This window comes from Aquarana catesbeiana, linkage group LG07 (genome assembly GCF_042186555.1).
Source record: "Aquarana catesbeiana isolate 2022-GZ linkage group LG07, ASM4218655v1, whole genome shotgun sequence".
Classification (NCBI taxonomy): domain Eukaryota; kingdom Metazoa; phylum Chordata; class Amphibia; order Anura; family Ranidae; genus Aquarana; species Aquarana catesbeiana.
In genome coordinates this window covers 5922034-5937172 of record NC_133330.1, presented here as the reverse complement: position 1 = coordinate 5937172, position 15139 = coordinate 5922034, and the positions used below count along the sequence as shown (strand labels likewise).

The 15139-nt window shown below is 45.2% G+C and overlaps 1 long non-coding RNA gene across 2 annotated transcripts in view; it reads right to left on the bottom strand.

The window, feature by feature from the left end:
* Positions 1–362: 362 nt before the first annotated feature.
* Positions 363–15139, bottom strand: part of LOC141102641 (uncharacterized) — a 69307-nt gene continuing 54530 nt past the window's right edge. The window contains exons 3-4 of one of the 2 annotated variants that reach the window (XR_012235182.1): positions 2616–4044; positions 363–2557 (exon numbers count right to left, since the gene is read on the bottom strand). This is a non-coding gene — a long non-coding RNA (uncharacterized lncRNA). Of the gene's footprint in view, positions 4045–15139 lie in introns of both variants that reach the window. The other variant, XR_012235181.1, reaches the window with a different exon arrangement.

Here is a 15139-nt window from a genome sequence, read left to right as displayed (position 1 = left end):
CCAAGGATCGGCACAAACTGGCATCCAAAGGGGTGGTTTATTGCATGATCACGACAGAAGAAAGGTGCAACGTTTTGGAGTCACGCAGGACCCCTTCGTCAGACGTGATAAACGTGGGGTAACAGTGGAAAGGATTTAAATAACCATCAACCAATCAGAAAAGAAAGAAAACCAGAGCTCCTCCCACCCCCAGATAGGTATGATGTTTATCACATGTCTACAAAGGGGTCCTGCGTGACTCCGAAACGTTGCACCTTTCTTGTGTTGTGATCATGCAATAAACCACCCGTTTGGACGCCACTCTGTGCCGATCCTTGGTGTGCTGGCAAATATCTACGTTGTGACTTGAACCAGTATCCAGCTGGTTGTTGCTGCAGCACCCAAATCTTGAGAGCTTATACCAGGAACGTATGCGATGGGAATTTGAAGTATCATCCAATGTTATAGATAGACACTTTCCAATCCACTTATAATTATGTGTTCTATCAGAATAACGTACCCATTAGAAATTGAACCGGAGTGACATTGATTTGGCTCAGTCAGAGGGGAAAAGAGATTACTGTGGGGGAGGGGTTCGGGGAATTCAATTTAGCCCAGAGATGGCCTTTCCCATTGATGCCAATGCATTTAGCCAAACTGGTGAAATTTCAACAAAATCTGTGTCAGCGCTGTGATCAGGAATGATGAAATAAATTCAATGTAAAAGTCAGTTTGTAAAGTATATTGTTGTTGTTCAGTTGTTTAGTTGTGTCCGACTCTTCGTGGTTCTTTAAATAGTGGACTGTTTGTATCACAATTTGTCACATGCCTGATGAAGGGGTCCGGCGTGGCTCCGAAACGTCGCTTCTATTTATTTTTTTGATATTATGTGATTAAAGTTTTGGACCCGATTTTGGAGATCCTGGTGTGCTGGTGACACTTCCTTCTCATGAACCATGGCGCACCCAGCTTTTCTGTCCTCCACTGCCTCCCAGAGCTTGCTTAACCACTTGCCGACTGGGCCATAAACGAAAGACGGCTACAGCGCGGCCGGCTTATTCTGGGTGGACGTCTATGACGTCCTTCCAGAATGTTGCACTTGCGTGCCCCCTGGGGCGCGCTCCCGCAAACATCCGTGACCGCCGGGTCTGGAAGACCCAGCGCATCACGGATTGCGGTAAATGGCCCCTTGTAGCGGCTGTTTACCACGTGATCGCTCCGTCAAATGATGGAGCGATCACTTGTAAACAAACATCATGATATGACACTGGTTCCTCCCTCCCCTCTCTGTACCGATCTGTACAGTGCAAGGGGAGGGGGAGAAATTCTTTTTAGCAGCGCTGTGGGCTGGATCTGTAGTGCCCACAGCGCTGCCCTGTGCCCATACTGTGCAATACTCTGAAATTATGTGCAATACTCTGCAATAATGTGCTATACTCTGCCAGTACTCTGCAATACCCTGTCAATACCCTGCCAATACTCGCCAATACTCACCAATACTCTGCCAATACTCGCTAATACCCTGGCAATACCCTGCCAATACTCGCCAGTACTCTGCCAATACTCTGCCAATACTCGCTAATACCCTGGCAATACCCTGCCAATACTCGCCAGTACTCTGCCAATACTCGCCAATACTCTGCCCATACTCTGCCAAAACTCTGCCAATACTCGCCAATACTCTGCCAATACTCGCCAATACTCTGCCAATACTCACCAATACTCACCAATACTCTGCAATAAATTTTAACAGAAACAAAGATTTTTTTTTTTAAGGAATTTTCAGTCTTTTTTGATTTATAGCGCAAAAAATAGAAAACCCAGCGGTGATTAAATACCACCAAAATAAAGCTCTATTTGTGTGAAAAAAAGGACAAAAAATTCATATGGGTACAGTGTTACATGACTGAGTAATTGTCATTCAAAGTGTGAGAGCAACGAAAGCTGAAAATTGGTCTGGTTAGAAAGGGGGTTAAGTGCCCGGTTGTCAAGTGGTTAAAGCGAAGTTCCACACATTGAAAAGTCAGCAGCTACAAAAAGTATATCTGCTGACTTTTATTAATCAGACACTCACCTGCCCCATGGTCCAGCGGTGCGGGCGCACGAAGCCCTGCTCCTCTATCCCTCCTCTCTGTGGTGCCGGCATTGTAACAGTGGGCACCTGGCTTCACAGGGCAATGACCCAGAAGATTGACGAGTGATGTGTCCCAGAAGATTGCAGGGAGGGGGCGATCTGCCTTCCAGTGCCAGAGGAGGATGTGGAATCTGGATGCCTCTAAAAACAAGGTACCCACTCCCCCCCTAAAAAAAAAAATTACATGCCAAATGTGGCATGTCGGGGGGGGTCACCAGCACTTAAAGCGGAAAGTTCCGTTTTTGGAACTCCACTTTAACTGCATGTTTGTTGTTTCGATGATGCTATCCAGGGGCGTTGCTAGGTGGCAAAAAAAACAGGGGCTTCAGCCCGAAGTCCGAGCCAAGTACTGAGGGGGGGTAGTACCTGACGCGCGCTGACCTACTTGACACTGACCTTCCTGACACACATTGACCTACACTGACCTTCCTGACACACAATGACCTACACTGACCTTCCTGACACACATTGACCTACACTGACCTTCCTGACACACAATGACCTTCCTGACACACACTGACCTACCTGACAGACACTGACCTACACTGACCTTCCTGACACACACTGACCTACACTGACCTTCCTGACACACAATGACCTACACTGACCTTCCTGACACACAGTGACCTACACTGACCTTCCTGACACACACTGACCTTCCTGACACACACTGACCTACCTGACAGACACTGACCTACACTGACCTTCCTGACACACACTGACCTACACTGACCTTCCTGACACACAATGACCTACACTGACCTTCCTGACACACAGTGACCTACACTGACCTTCCTGACACACACTGACCTTCCTGACACACACTGACCTTCCTGACACACACTGACCTACCTGACAGACACTGACCTACACTGACCTACCTGACAGACACTGCCCTACACTGACCTTCCTGACACACACTGACCTACACTGACATTCCTGACATACAATGACCTACACTGACCTTTCTGACACACACTGACCTTCCTGACACACACTGACCTTCCTGACACACACTGACCTACCTGACAGACACTGACCTACCTGACAGACACTGACCTACACTGACCTACCTGACACACACTGACCTACACTGACCTACCTGACACACACTGACCTACCTGACACACACTGACCTATCTGACACACACTGACCTATCTGACACACACTGACGTACACTGACCTACCTGACACACACTGACCTACACTGACATACACTGACCTACCTGACACACACTGACCTACACTGACCTACCTGACACACACTGACCTACACTGACATACACTGACCTACCTGACACACACTGACCTATCTGACCAGACTTCAGGTGTCCTCCTGCAGCTCAGCGGTGTGCCCATCACACAGTAGAGTAGACTCCAGGCAGTTAGAGCCATGATGAGGAGAGGAAATCCGCCCGCCCATGCGCTGAGTGGGGTCGGGATCTTCTCACAGTGGCGCGGCGGCCGCATTGTAATTCTCACCTTCTGGAGCCTGCAGCACCTATGATGTACATCACACATCCCGCGGTCCCCACATTGGACCAGTGGGACGTCCATCAGCACTGCAGGCTCCAGAAGGTGGGACCTGCTATTACACTCGGTCGCCCTCAGGTCAGATTGGTCCCTGCTTGGCGGCGACACTTGGGGGCTAATAATAGAACAGTGCCCACCTGAGACCCGGGGCATTTTGGGGACCCACTCAGGGCTTCAGCCAGCCGTCAGCCCCCCTGCCGATGCCACTGATGCTATCTATTCATCTTGTTTTCTGTTGTCTTCTTCTCCTTTTTCCTTCCGTGTTTCCCAGCATCAGGGTCTTTACCAATGAGTCCTCTCTTCTCATTAGGTGGCCAAAGTATCAACTTCAGGATCTGTCCTTCCACAGAATATTCAGGCTGGATTTCGTTCAAGATTGGCTGGTTTGATCTTCTTGCTGTCCAAGAGACAATAAAAAAAAATATAACACCATATTCAGTAGATTTTGCAATACACACACATTACACTGTGGGGGATCCATTTAGAAGAAGCTCACCGAACGAATGTGACCGACATCCACACATCTCCAATGAAAATCGCTGTATTCTAGTGTGATCACATGCGCCATCTAGTGGCCATAATGCGGCATTTGTTCTTGAATACCTCAATGAGAAAAAAATAATTTTGGCCACTAGATCGTGCTTACCAATCATAAGAGATAATTATACACCACAGAAATACGGCACATTTCATTGGAGCTGTGTGGATGTCGGTCACATTCTTTCAGTGAACTTTCTTAAAAAAATAGACCCCCCGTGTTTTGTCTCTTTAAAAATGCCCAAAGTACAGAAATATACCTGTCGATCCTGCCAGAAATCCACCGAGCTCCTAATTTCCTGTAGGGAGCTGAAATCCCAAACAGTGCTGTCACACCTGTCAAGTTCTCTCCTTCTGGACTACAAAACTCCTCCTACTTTACTCCCCTCCATAACATTAGGTGGAGGTGTTCTATAGTCCTGGGCGGGGCTTGGGATGTCAGTGGATGAGAGGCAGTGTGTTGTCAGTAGAAGAGGTTAGAGGCTCCCTGTCTGTGTCCTGATAATCTCTATATATCTTCTTCTAGGTGAGGATCTGCAGAGCTGGAAGAAAGTCTGTATTACGGGAGAAAACGTAGAGACAACCTGTATAAATTACAAGGTCCAATTCTACAAGAAGGCTTTGTCTGGGGTAAGTGTCTTCTGGATTTTTATCCCTGTTGTGCTTATTACTTTAAAGCTTAATGTCTCACTCCAAACAACATATTTTTTTAACTCTAATCTCCGCCCCTCCCCCCTCCTTCAGTCTTGCAGAGATGTACCGACTCCTCTACTGGACTGAAACGGCTTCCTTTGATGTCACCGCACACTGTGAGCTTCTCACACCGTGCATTAGAATCTGCAGCATGTCAGATAGAACCCCGCCTCATTTCCTGGTTGGAGGACGTCCAGCATCATCTAGTTCTTTCCTCCCGAGCCAAACTGTTCCTGGCCCCACCCCTTTCTTTCTTTGGATTTCAGTTGTTTCAATCATGGAGGCTCAGCATCGCACAAGGGGGGGGGGGGGGCGTTACCTATGTAAATACAGCCTGTCTAGGAACGCCCACTCCTCCAGACTGATACCCAGCCATCAAAACATTTTGATTTTTGCATAACTCCTCCCACTGCTTGTATCAGGGCCGAGGGCTCCTAAGAGTACTAATGCCGGGGGGCTGGGATGTTTCCAGGAAGCTACAGTATCTGCAGCCCCCCCACCCCCCGTCGGCCCCTCCCACCAGCCTTGATCTGCCTGTTTTGCATAAAGAAGCACAGAGGCCCAGTGATGACATCACCAGATCTAATATAAGATCAGTCATGAAAACTGTTTTTATTGAACCCTTTTCTGCCACTGACATATGTAGTACATTGGTGGCAGTGGAGGGTGTTTGCATGCAATCTTAGAAGTTGCAGTTGTGTGTAAATCTGACAAGCTGACTGTCGGATGTCATATGGAAGTGATCCAGAGGCTGTGCAGCTGCTGGATCGATCCCCCCACCCCCTCCGTACCTGCTGGTTCCTCCCCCTGTGCACACCACAACATGTTTTCCTGGCTCCTGATGTGGAAAAGTAACGAATGACCAGGCAATACATTTCCAATAAGGCCCCTTTCACACTGTCGGACCGTTCAGGTCCACCTGTCAGTTTTGTCGGCGGACCTGAACGGGCGCTCCATGCTAGTCTATGGAGCGTTGGATGTCAGCGGTGACATGTCCGCTGACATCCCACCCGGTCCGATCCGCCAAAATCAGACAGACGGCCCTACGTTCACATCCGTCCCCGGCGGATCGGATCGGGTGAGATCGGATGAAAACAGACATGCTGTCCGTTTTTGTCTGATCTCTCCATAGCAACCAGCGGAGCTCGACAAGCCCCTCCCCCGCTCAGTGAGCAGAGAGGGACCTGTCCATCCGCCGACCCAGCGGAGATCAACGGAGAGATTCTGCCGCTGAGCTGGCAGACCGAGGCAGACTCCGTGGCAGCGGATCCGCCTCGTGAGAATGAAGCCTAAGGCAGGAGGTTTAATGAAAAGAATAAAAAATAACAATTACAAATAACAGTAAAAATAACAAACAGCTGCAGCTGGGAGCTCAAAGACAGACAAGCAAGCCTTCTTATACAATTTATTGACCATAGAATTACATGTGGGACAATATGATTGGTTGAAAGATCTACGTCATTGTAACTAACCATAAATCTGACACCCGTCATCCAACCAGACAAACGTATTCTTTCCCACAATTCCTACATATTTATTAAAATGATTTATAACTGTTTTTGTCTTATGGTTTTACCCATTAAAATAATTGTATAGAGACAATATGGCGCCCAGTCATGTTACATCAAAACCTCCTTGTCTTATTGTTTTTCACTATATAACCCTATGTGTATATATTCATATATTGGTTTCACAAAAAGGTACTATATTATTTACATATTTATATATATATATATATATATATATATATATATATATATAAATAAATAAACTACTTTATTTAATATTGTCGAATGATATATACATACATACATACACATAATCAGGGCCGGATTAACATAGGGGCTGGTGGAGCTGCAGCTCCAGGCCCCTCCCTCAATATAGGCCCATGGCAGTGGCTTATGGATATCTGTGTGCCTTCCTGAAGGAAGAGGAGCCCTCTGTGCCCACATGGAGGAGACAAGTGTCAGTGCAGCCGAGTCCTGTCTCTGCCGATGCCTCCTGACTCCTATCACAGGATCTGTTCACTCACACTCAGTGTCTGGGGGAGGGGCGCTGATGTTCTCCTAACCAGCAGGAGCCCGGGAGGAAGGAAGGACATCTCCCATACTGTTATGATAAGGTCAGTACATTTGTTAGGGAGATGTGTAATTATTGTGCTAGGGGACAGACTGCCAGCTTCCCCCCATGTAATGTGCTCTCTTGTGCCCACCATGTCATGTGCTGTACATTGCAGTGCCCCCCATGTAATGTGCAGTGCCCCCCATGTAATGTGCAGTGCCCCCCATGTAATGTGCAGTGCCCCCCATGTAATGTGCAGTGCCCACCATGTCGTGCTGTGCCTTGCAATGCCCGCTATGTTATTTGCAGTGTCCACCATGTCATGTGCTGTGCCCACTATGTAATGCGCTGTGCCATGCAGTGCCCACCATGTCATGTGCAGTTCCCACCATGTCATTTGCTGTGCCCACCCTGCCATGTGTTGTGCCCACTGTGTAATGTACTGTGCTGTTCAGCAGTGCCCACCATGTCATGTGCAGTTCCTAACATGTAATGTGCAGTTGCATTGCCCACCATAAAATGTGCTATGCCATGCAGTGCCCACCATGTAATGTGCTGTGCCCACCATGTAATGTGCTGTGCCATGCAGTGCCCCCCATGTAATGTGCTGTGTCCAGTATGTCATATGCTGTACATTGCAGTGCCCTCCATGTAATGTGCAGTGCCCACCATGTCATATGCTGTGCATGGCATTGCCCTTCATGTGATGTGCAGTGCCCCCTATGTTGTGCTCTGCCTTGCAGTGCCCTCCATGTAATGTGAAGTGCCCACCATGTAATGTGAAGTGCCCACCATGTCATGTGATGTGCCATGCAGTGGCCACCATGTAATGCACTGTGCTCGCCATGTAATGTGCAGTGCCCACCATGTCATGTGATGTGCCATCCAATGCCCACCATGTCATGTGCAATGCCCACCATGTCATGGGCTGTGCCATTCAGTGCCCCCCATGTAATGTGCAGTGCCCACCATGTCATGTGCTGTGCCTTGCAATGCCCGCTATGTAATTTGCAGTGTCCACCATGTCATGTGCTGTGCCATGCAGTGATCCCACCATGTAATGTGCAGTGCCCACCATGTAATGCGCTGTGCCATGCAGAGCCCACCATGTCATGTGCAGTTCCCACCATGTCATGTGCTGTGCTGTGCCCACCCTGCCATGTGTTGTTCCCAGCATGTAGTGTGTTGTGCCCACTGTGTAATGTACTGTGCTGTTCAGCAGTGCCCACCATGTCATGTGCAGTTCCTAACATGTAATGTGCAGTTGCATTGCCCACCATGAAATCTGCTATGTCATGCAGTGCCCACCATGTAATGTGTTGTGCCCACCATGTAATGTTCTGTGCCCACCATGTAATGTTCTGTGCCCACCATGTAATGCACTGTGCCCACCACGTCATGTGCTGTGCCATGCAGTGCCCATGATGTAATGCACTGTACCCACCATGTAATGTACTGTGCCATGCAGTGCCCACCATGTCATGTGCTGTGTTGTGCCCACCATGTCATGTGCTGTGTTGTGCCCACCATGTCATGTGCTGTGTTGTGCCCACCATGTCATGTGCTGTGTTGTGCCCACCATGTCATGTGCTGTGTTGTGCCCACCATGTCATGTGCTGTGTTATGCCCACCATGTCATGTGTTGCACCATGCAGTGCCTACCATCTAATGTGCTGTACGCACCATGTAATGTGCTGTACATTGTCCCCATGGCATGTGCCGTGCAGTACCCACAATTGAATGGGCTGTGTGGGGCTCACCATGTCATGTGCTGTGTCCATCATTTAATGGGCTGTGCTCACAATGTAATGTGCTGTGTCGTGCAGTGCCCACCAATGTGCCCAATGGAATGTGGTGTGCAGGGCTCACCATGTCATGTGTAGTGTCCACCATTTAATGTGCTGTGCTCACAATGTAATGTGCTGTGCTGTGTCGTGCAGTGCCCACCATGTCATGTGGTGTCATGCAGTACCCACCTTGTCATGTGCTGTGCAGTGATCACCATGCCATGTGCAGTGCCCACCATATAATGTGCTGTTCAGTGCCCACTTGTAATGTGCAGTGCCCACCATGTAATGTGCTCAGCTGTGCCCTCGATGTCATGTGCTGTGCCCATCATATAAGGTCCTGTGCCCACCGTGTGCATGTGCTGTGTTGTGCCCACCATGCAATGTGCTGTGTTGTGCAGTACCAACCATGTCATGTGCTGTGTCCACCATATAATGAACTGTGCCTACCTTGTAATGTGCTGTATTGGGCAGTGCCAACCGTGTAATGTGCTGTGCCCACCATATAATATGCTGTGCCCACCATATAATGTGCTGTTCAGTGCCCACTTGTAATGTGCAGTGCCCACCATGTAATGTGCTCAGCTGTGCCCACCATGTCATGTGCTGTGCCCATCATATAAGGTCCTGTGCCCACCATGCAATGTGCTGTGTTGTGCAGTACCAACCATGTCATGTGCTGTGCCCACCATATAATGAACTGTGCCTACCTTGTAATGTGCTGTATTAGGCAGTGCCAACTGTGTAATGTGCTGTGCCCACCATGTAATGTACTGGGCTTTGCTTACCATTAAATGTGCTGTATCCATGTATCCACCATGTAATGTGTTGTGCCAACCATGTAATGTACTGTGCTATACCCCCCCGTGTTATGTACTATGCTGTGCCTCCCACAGACTCACCCCCTCACTCCCACCCCCCTCTCTCTTTCACCCCCCTCACCCCCTCTCTCTCTCATCCCCTCTCTTTCATCCTGTTCTCTCTCTCGCCCCCTTCAACCCTCTCTCTCTTTCACCCTCTCTCTATTCCCCTTTTTCTCACCCCCTCTCTCGTCCCCTCTCTCTCTCACCCCCTCTCTCTCTCTCTCTCTCACCCCCCCTCTCTCTCTCATTCCCCCTCCCTCTCATCCCCTCTCTTTCAACCCCCCATCTCGCTATCACCCCCCCCCCCCCCCCCACCCCTCTCTCTTAACCACTCTCTCACACCCCTCTTTCTCTTTAATTTAAATTTAACAAAAATTGTTTGCGTTTTCATTTTATTTATTTCCATAAAAAGGCCCACCAAAATCCTTAGCACCAGGCCCATGTTGCTCTTAATCTGGCCCTGCACATAATAGTGTTCTCTTATAGACATGTGCACTGCCAAAAAATTTATTTGTTTTCGTTTTCGTTTCATTCGTTTATTTTTTTTTTTTCATTTTTTGGGTCATTCGTTATGATCGCAATTCGTAAATTTGTACATTCAGACATTCGTACATACGAACATTCATACATTCGTACATTAGTAAATTTGTACATTCGTTAATTCGTACATTCATACATTCCTAAATTCGTACATTCATAAACTCGTACATTCATACATTCCTAAATTCATAAATTCGTACATTCAGACATTCCTTAATTCATAAATTCGTACATTCAGACATTTGGAAATTCGCACATTCGTACATACGTAAGTTCGTAAATTTATAAATTCATAAATTTGTACATTCGTAAATTTGTAAATTCATAAATTCATAAATTTGTACATTCGTAAATTCATATATTCCTAAATTTGTACATTCGTACATTCGTAAATTCGTAAATTCCTAAATTGGTACATTCATAAATTCGTATATTTGTAAATTCGCTAATTCATAATTTCATAACTTCGCACATTCATAAATTCGTACATTCGTACATTCGCACATTCATAAATTCATAAATTTGTACATTCGGAACTTCGTACATTCGCACATTCGTAAATTCATAAATTCCTAAATTTGTACATTCGTTAATTTGTAAATTCATAAATTCGTACATTCGTAAATTCCTAAATTGGTACATTCGTAAATTCCTAAATTGGTACATTCATAAATTCGTATATTTGTAAATTCGCGAATTCATAATTTCATAACTTCGCACATTCATAAATTCGTACATTTGTACATTTGTAAATTCGTACATTCGATAACTTCGTACATTTGTACATTTGGAAATTCGTAAATTAGAAAATTTGTATATTCGTAAATTCGTTCATTTGTAAATTAGAGGATTCGGAAATTTGTAAATCCGAAATTTGAAAATCCAAAAACCCGAAAATTCGAAAATCTGAAATAGTAACTAAAAATGAACGATCCTAATACACTTTCACCCAGTAAACTTGTGACCGTCTTACAAAAAACACCAGCATGAAGCAGAGAGGTCATCTAGAGTTCAACATTTAGAAGTGAAGATTTTCTATATTTATGGAATAATATAATATACATTATTAAAGACTAATAACTATTGCTTTAACCTCTTCCCGTTCACTCTATAGTCGAATGACGGCTACAGCGCAGACCTACTGTGCCGGGAGGGCGTCCATAGAGGCCTGTGCGCCCCCTGCAGGGTGCGTGCGGCGCGCTCTGTGATCAGCGAGTCTATGAGACTCGGCTGATCACAGATCAGAGTAAGGGGTTGATCCCGACCTCTCACCACATGATCAGCTGTTAGCCAATGACAGCTGATCATGTGATGTAAACAGAGCCGGTAATTGGCTATTTTTTCTCCTCATGCTGATAGCGTGAGGAGAAAAAAAAAAAGCCGATCACTGGCGGCTGTGAGAGGGACATCGGTCCTGATCATGGAGAGGCTCTGCAGAGTCATCTGTGCCCACCTGTGCCACCTGCTAATGCCACCTACCAGTGCACAACAGTGCTGCCTACCAGTGCCCACAGTGCCACCTATAAATGTCACCAATCAGTGCCTCATCACCAGTGCTGCCTATCAGTGCCACCTACCAGTGCCCATCAATGACACAAAAAAAGTGTCAAAAGTGTCTGAGCTGTCCAATATCGCAGTCCCGCTAAAAATTGCAGATCGCCGCCATTACTATTAAAAAATAAATAAATAATAAATATGCCATAAAATCTATCCCCTATTTTGTAGACGCGATAACTTTTGCGCAAACTGATCAGTATACGCTTATTGTGATTTTTTTTACCAAAAATATGTAGAAGAATATATATCGACCTAAACTGATGAATAAATTTGTTTTTCTTTTTATAAATGTTTATATTTATTATAGCAAAAAGAAAAAAATATTGTTTTGTTTTTTTTTTTTTTTGTTTTTTTTTTTAATTGTCTGTCTTTTTTGTTTATAGCACAAAAATTAAAAACCGCAGAGGTGATTAAATACCACCAAAAGAAAGTTCTATTTGTGGGAAAAAAAGGACGTCAATTTTGTTTGGGTACAAAGTCACACGACCGCGCAATTGTCAGTTAAAGCGACACAGTGCTGTATCGCAAAAAATGGCCTGGTCATTAAGGGGGTAAATCCTCCTGGGGCTGAAGTTGTTAAAGGTACCACAAAAGATATATTTTTAAAAAATCTATATTTTATTTAACATGTTAAAAAAACCTTTGGTAAGATAGTTAAAAAGGCATAAATCTGTGTATATCATCATACACGTACATGGTTTGTTGTATCATCAAATAATTCACTCAGCATCCCCGCCAAACTTGGGTGATCTGTTGCTTGCTGTCAGTTTGATGCATTTCGCCGGTCATTGCCTGCTTCATCAGGAAGGTATTTACAGTCAAGCTCTACAATGGTAAAAGGTAGGGATAAGCCCGCGGTTCGAGCCGAACATTGGGTGCTCGTTTGCTCACAAACATATGGGGCGTTCGTGGCAAATTCGAGCACAGGGCGGAACGCCCCATAATGCCCTGCATCGCAGTATCGCAGTGCATTGACGGCTGCTGATTGGCCAAAGCAGGCGCCCGACCTGCCTGCTTTGGCCAATCACAGCACGCTCTGTTGTGAGAGCCATGATTGGAATCGATTTCATTCAGTAAAATGCTTGCTATATGCAAAAAATAAATAAAATAGATAAATACTGATCACTTCCTCAGAGTAGTACAATATTACTATGGTAACATTATACTGCTCTGGTAAAGTGTGATGAAATAAAATTGACAAAAAAAAAAAAAAAAAAGTATTTAAAAAAAATAAATAAATAAATAATAATAATTTCTTCATTTTACAAAAACTTCTGACAAAAAAAAAAAACAGTGGTGATTAAATACCACCAAAAGAAAGGTCTGTCTGTGTGAACAAAGTTATAAATATTTCATTTGGGTTTGCTGTTTGCAAAATTTTATAACAAACTATCAAATATGTTTTTTGTTTTTGTTTTTTTTTTCTGTCTTTTTTTGTTTGTTTAGCAAAAAATAAAAACCCCAGAGGTGATTAAATACCAACAAAAGAGAGCTCTATTTGTGTGAAAAAAGTGATAAAGATTTCATTTGGGTACAGTGTTCTATGACCGCCCAATTGTCATTCAAACTGTGACAGCGCTGAAAGCTGAACATTGGCCTGGGCAGGAAGGGGGTAAAAGTGCCCGGTATTGAAGTGGTTAATTCCAGGACGTTCATAAATGTACGATGTCGGCCAAGGTGTTAAGTAGTATGCTACATCCCAGACATAGAATTGTTTCTCTTTCTCTCTGTCACTATTATTATATAATTTCCTTTTATTCGTTTCAAATAATCTCTTTATTACATTCTGGTGTTTTTCAGTAAAGAAAAGCTGGGGGTGTATTACAAGAAACAGATGTACACTACTGGAAATACATAGTCCATGAACACAGTGCCCCTCTACAGACCTGGGTAATGTCCTAACCGGAGATCCAGAAGAAATGTGATTGGATGGAGGCGGAGCTCACCACACCAATCATGTGATCAATCATTTCATTTCCTGCCTGATATATAAATCTCATCCGATATCCATCAATGTTATATTATCTGATCATCACCTTCATAATAAAAATCATATGCAGTGATATATAAGAGTCGCTCTGTTTATTGTTTTACACTCCAAAAAGAGAATAATTACTTAGCTTACGGAATGGAGGAGAAATGCACTAGCCAATCAAGTGCAAGGAAGTTCAAAATATAAAACAGGAGTTTTGCTGGCACATGATTGGATGATGGAAATCAGTACCAGTTCAGCTCATTCGCTAAGCTGAGTGACAATTTTCCATATTAAACATTCTCTTCTCCTTTATTAAAATATTTGTGACTAGGGATGAGCTTCGTGTTCGAGTCGAACCCATGTTCGACTCGAACATCGGCTGTTCGATCGTTCGCCGAATTGCGAACGTTATGGGCCGTTCGCGCTAAATTCGTGTGGCGCGTCACGGCCCATAATTCACTGCGGCATCGCAGTGCATTGCTGGCTGATGATTGGCCAAGCATGCACTATGACCCGCATGCTTGGCCAATCACAGCGCTGTCAGTAGAGAGAGCTGTAATTGGCCAAAGCCAGGGTGGCTTTGGCCAATTATGGCTCAGGGGATTTAGTACACACCCCACACTATATAAGGCCGCCTGCACGGCGGCCCTGTGTAGTGTGTGTTCCGGTGTGCTGAGAGATAGAGAGAGAGAGAGACAGTGTCATTTGATTTGAGTTAGATAGATTAGGCAGAACAGTCAGTCAGTTAGCTGCACTTACAGTGTATTGTGTATATATATGCATCCCAGGTGTTGCATATATATATATATACACTGTATTCAGTTTAGCTAGATCCGTTCCTGTTATCTTCTATCTAGACTATTTACATTTAATGCAGTGCGTCCTGCTCACAGTGTTCAGCTAGATCCGTTCCTGCTATTTACATTTAGTGCAGTGCGTCCTGCTCACAGTGTTCAGCTAGATCCGTTCCTGTTATCTTCTAGACTATTTACATTTAGTGCAGTGCGTCCTGCTCACAGTGTTCAGCTAGATCCGTTCCTGCAATTTACATTTAGTGCAGTGCGTCCTGCTCACAGTGTTCAGCTAGATCCGTTCCTGCTATTTACATTTAGTGCAGTGCGTCCTGCTCACAGTGTTCAGCTAGATCCGTTCCTGCTATTTACATTTAGTGCAGTGCGTCCTGCTCACAGTGTTCAGCTAGATCCGTTCCTGCTATTTACATTTAGTGCAGTGCGTCCTGCTCACAGTGTTCAGCTAGATCCGTTCCTGTTATCTTCTAGACTATTTACATTTAGTGCAGTGCGTCCTGCTCACAGTGTTCAGCTAGATCCGTTCCTGCAATTTACATTTAGTGCAGTGCGTCCTGCTCACAGTGTTCAGCTAGATCCGTTCCTGCTATTTACATTTAGTGCAGTGCGTCCTGCTCACAGTGTTCAGCTAGATCCGTTCCTGCTATTTACATTTAGTGCAGTGCGTCCT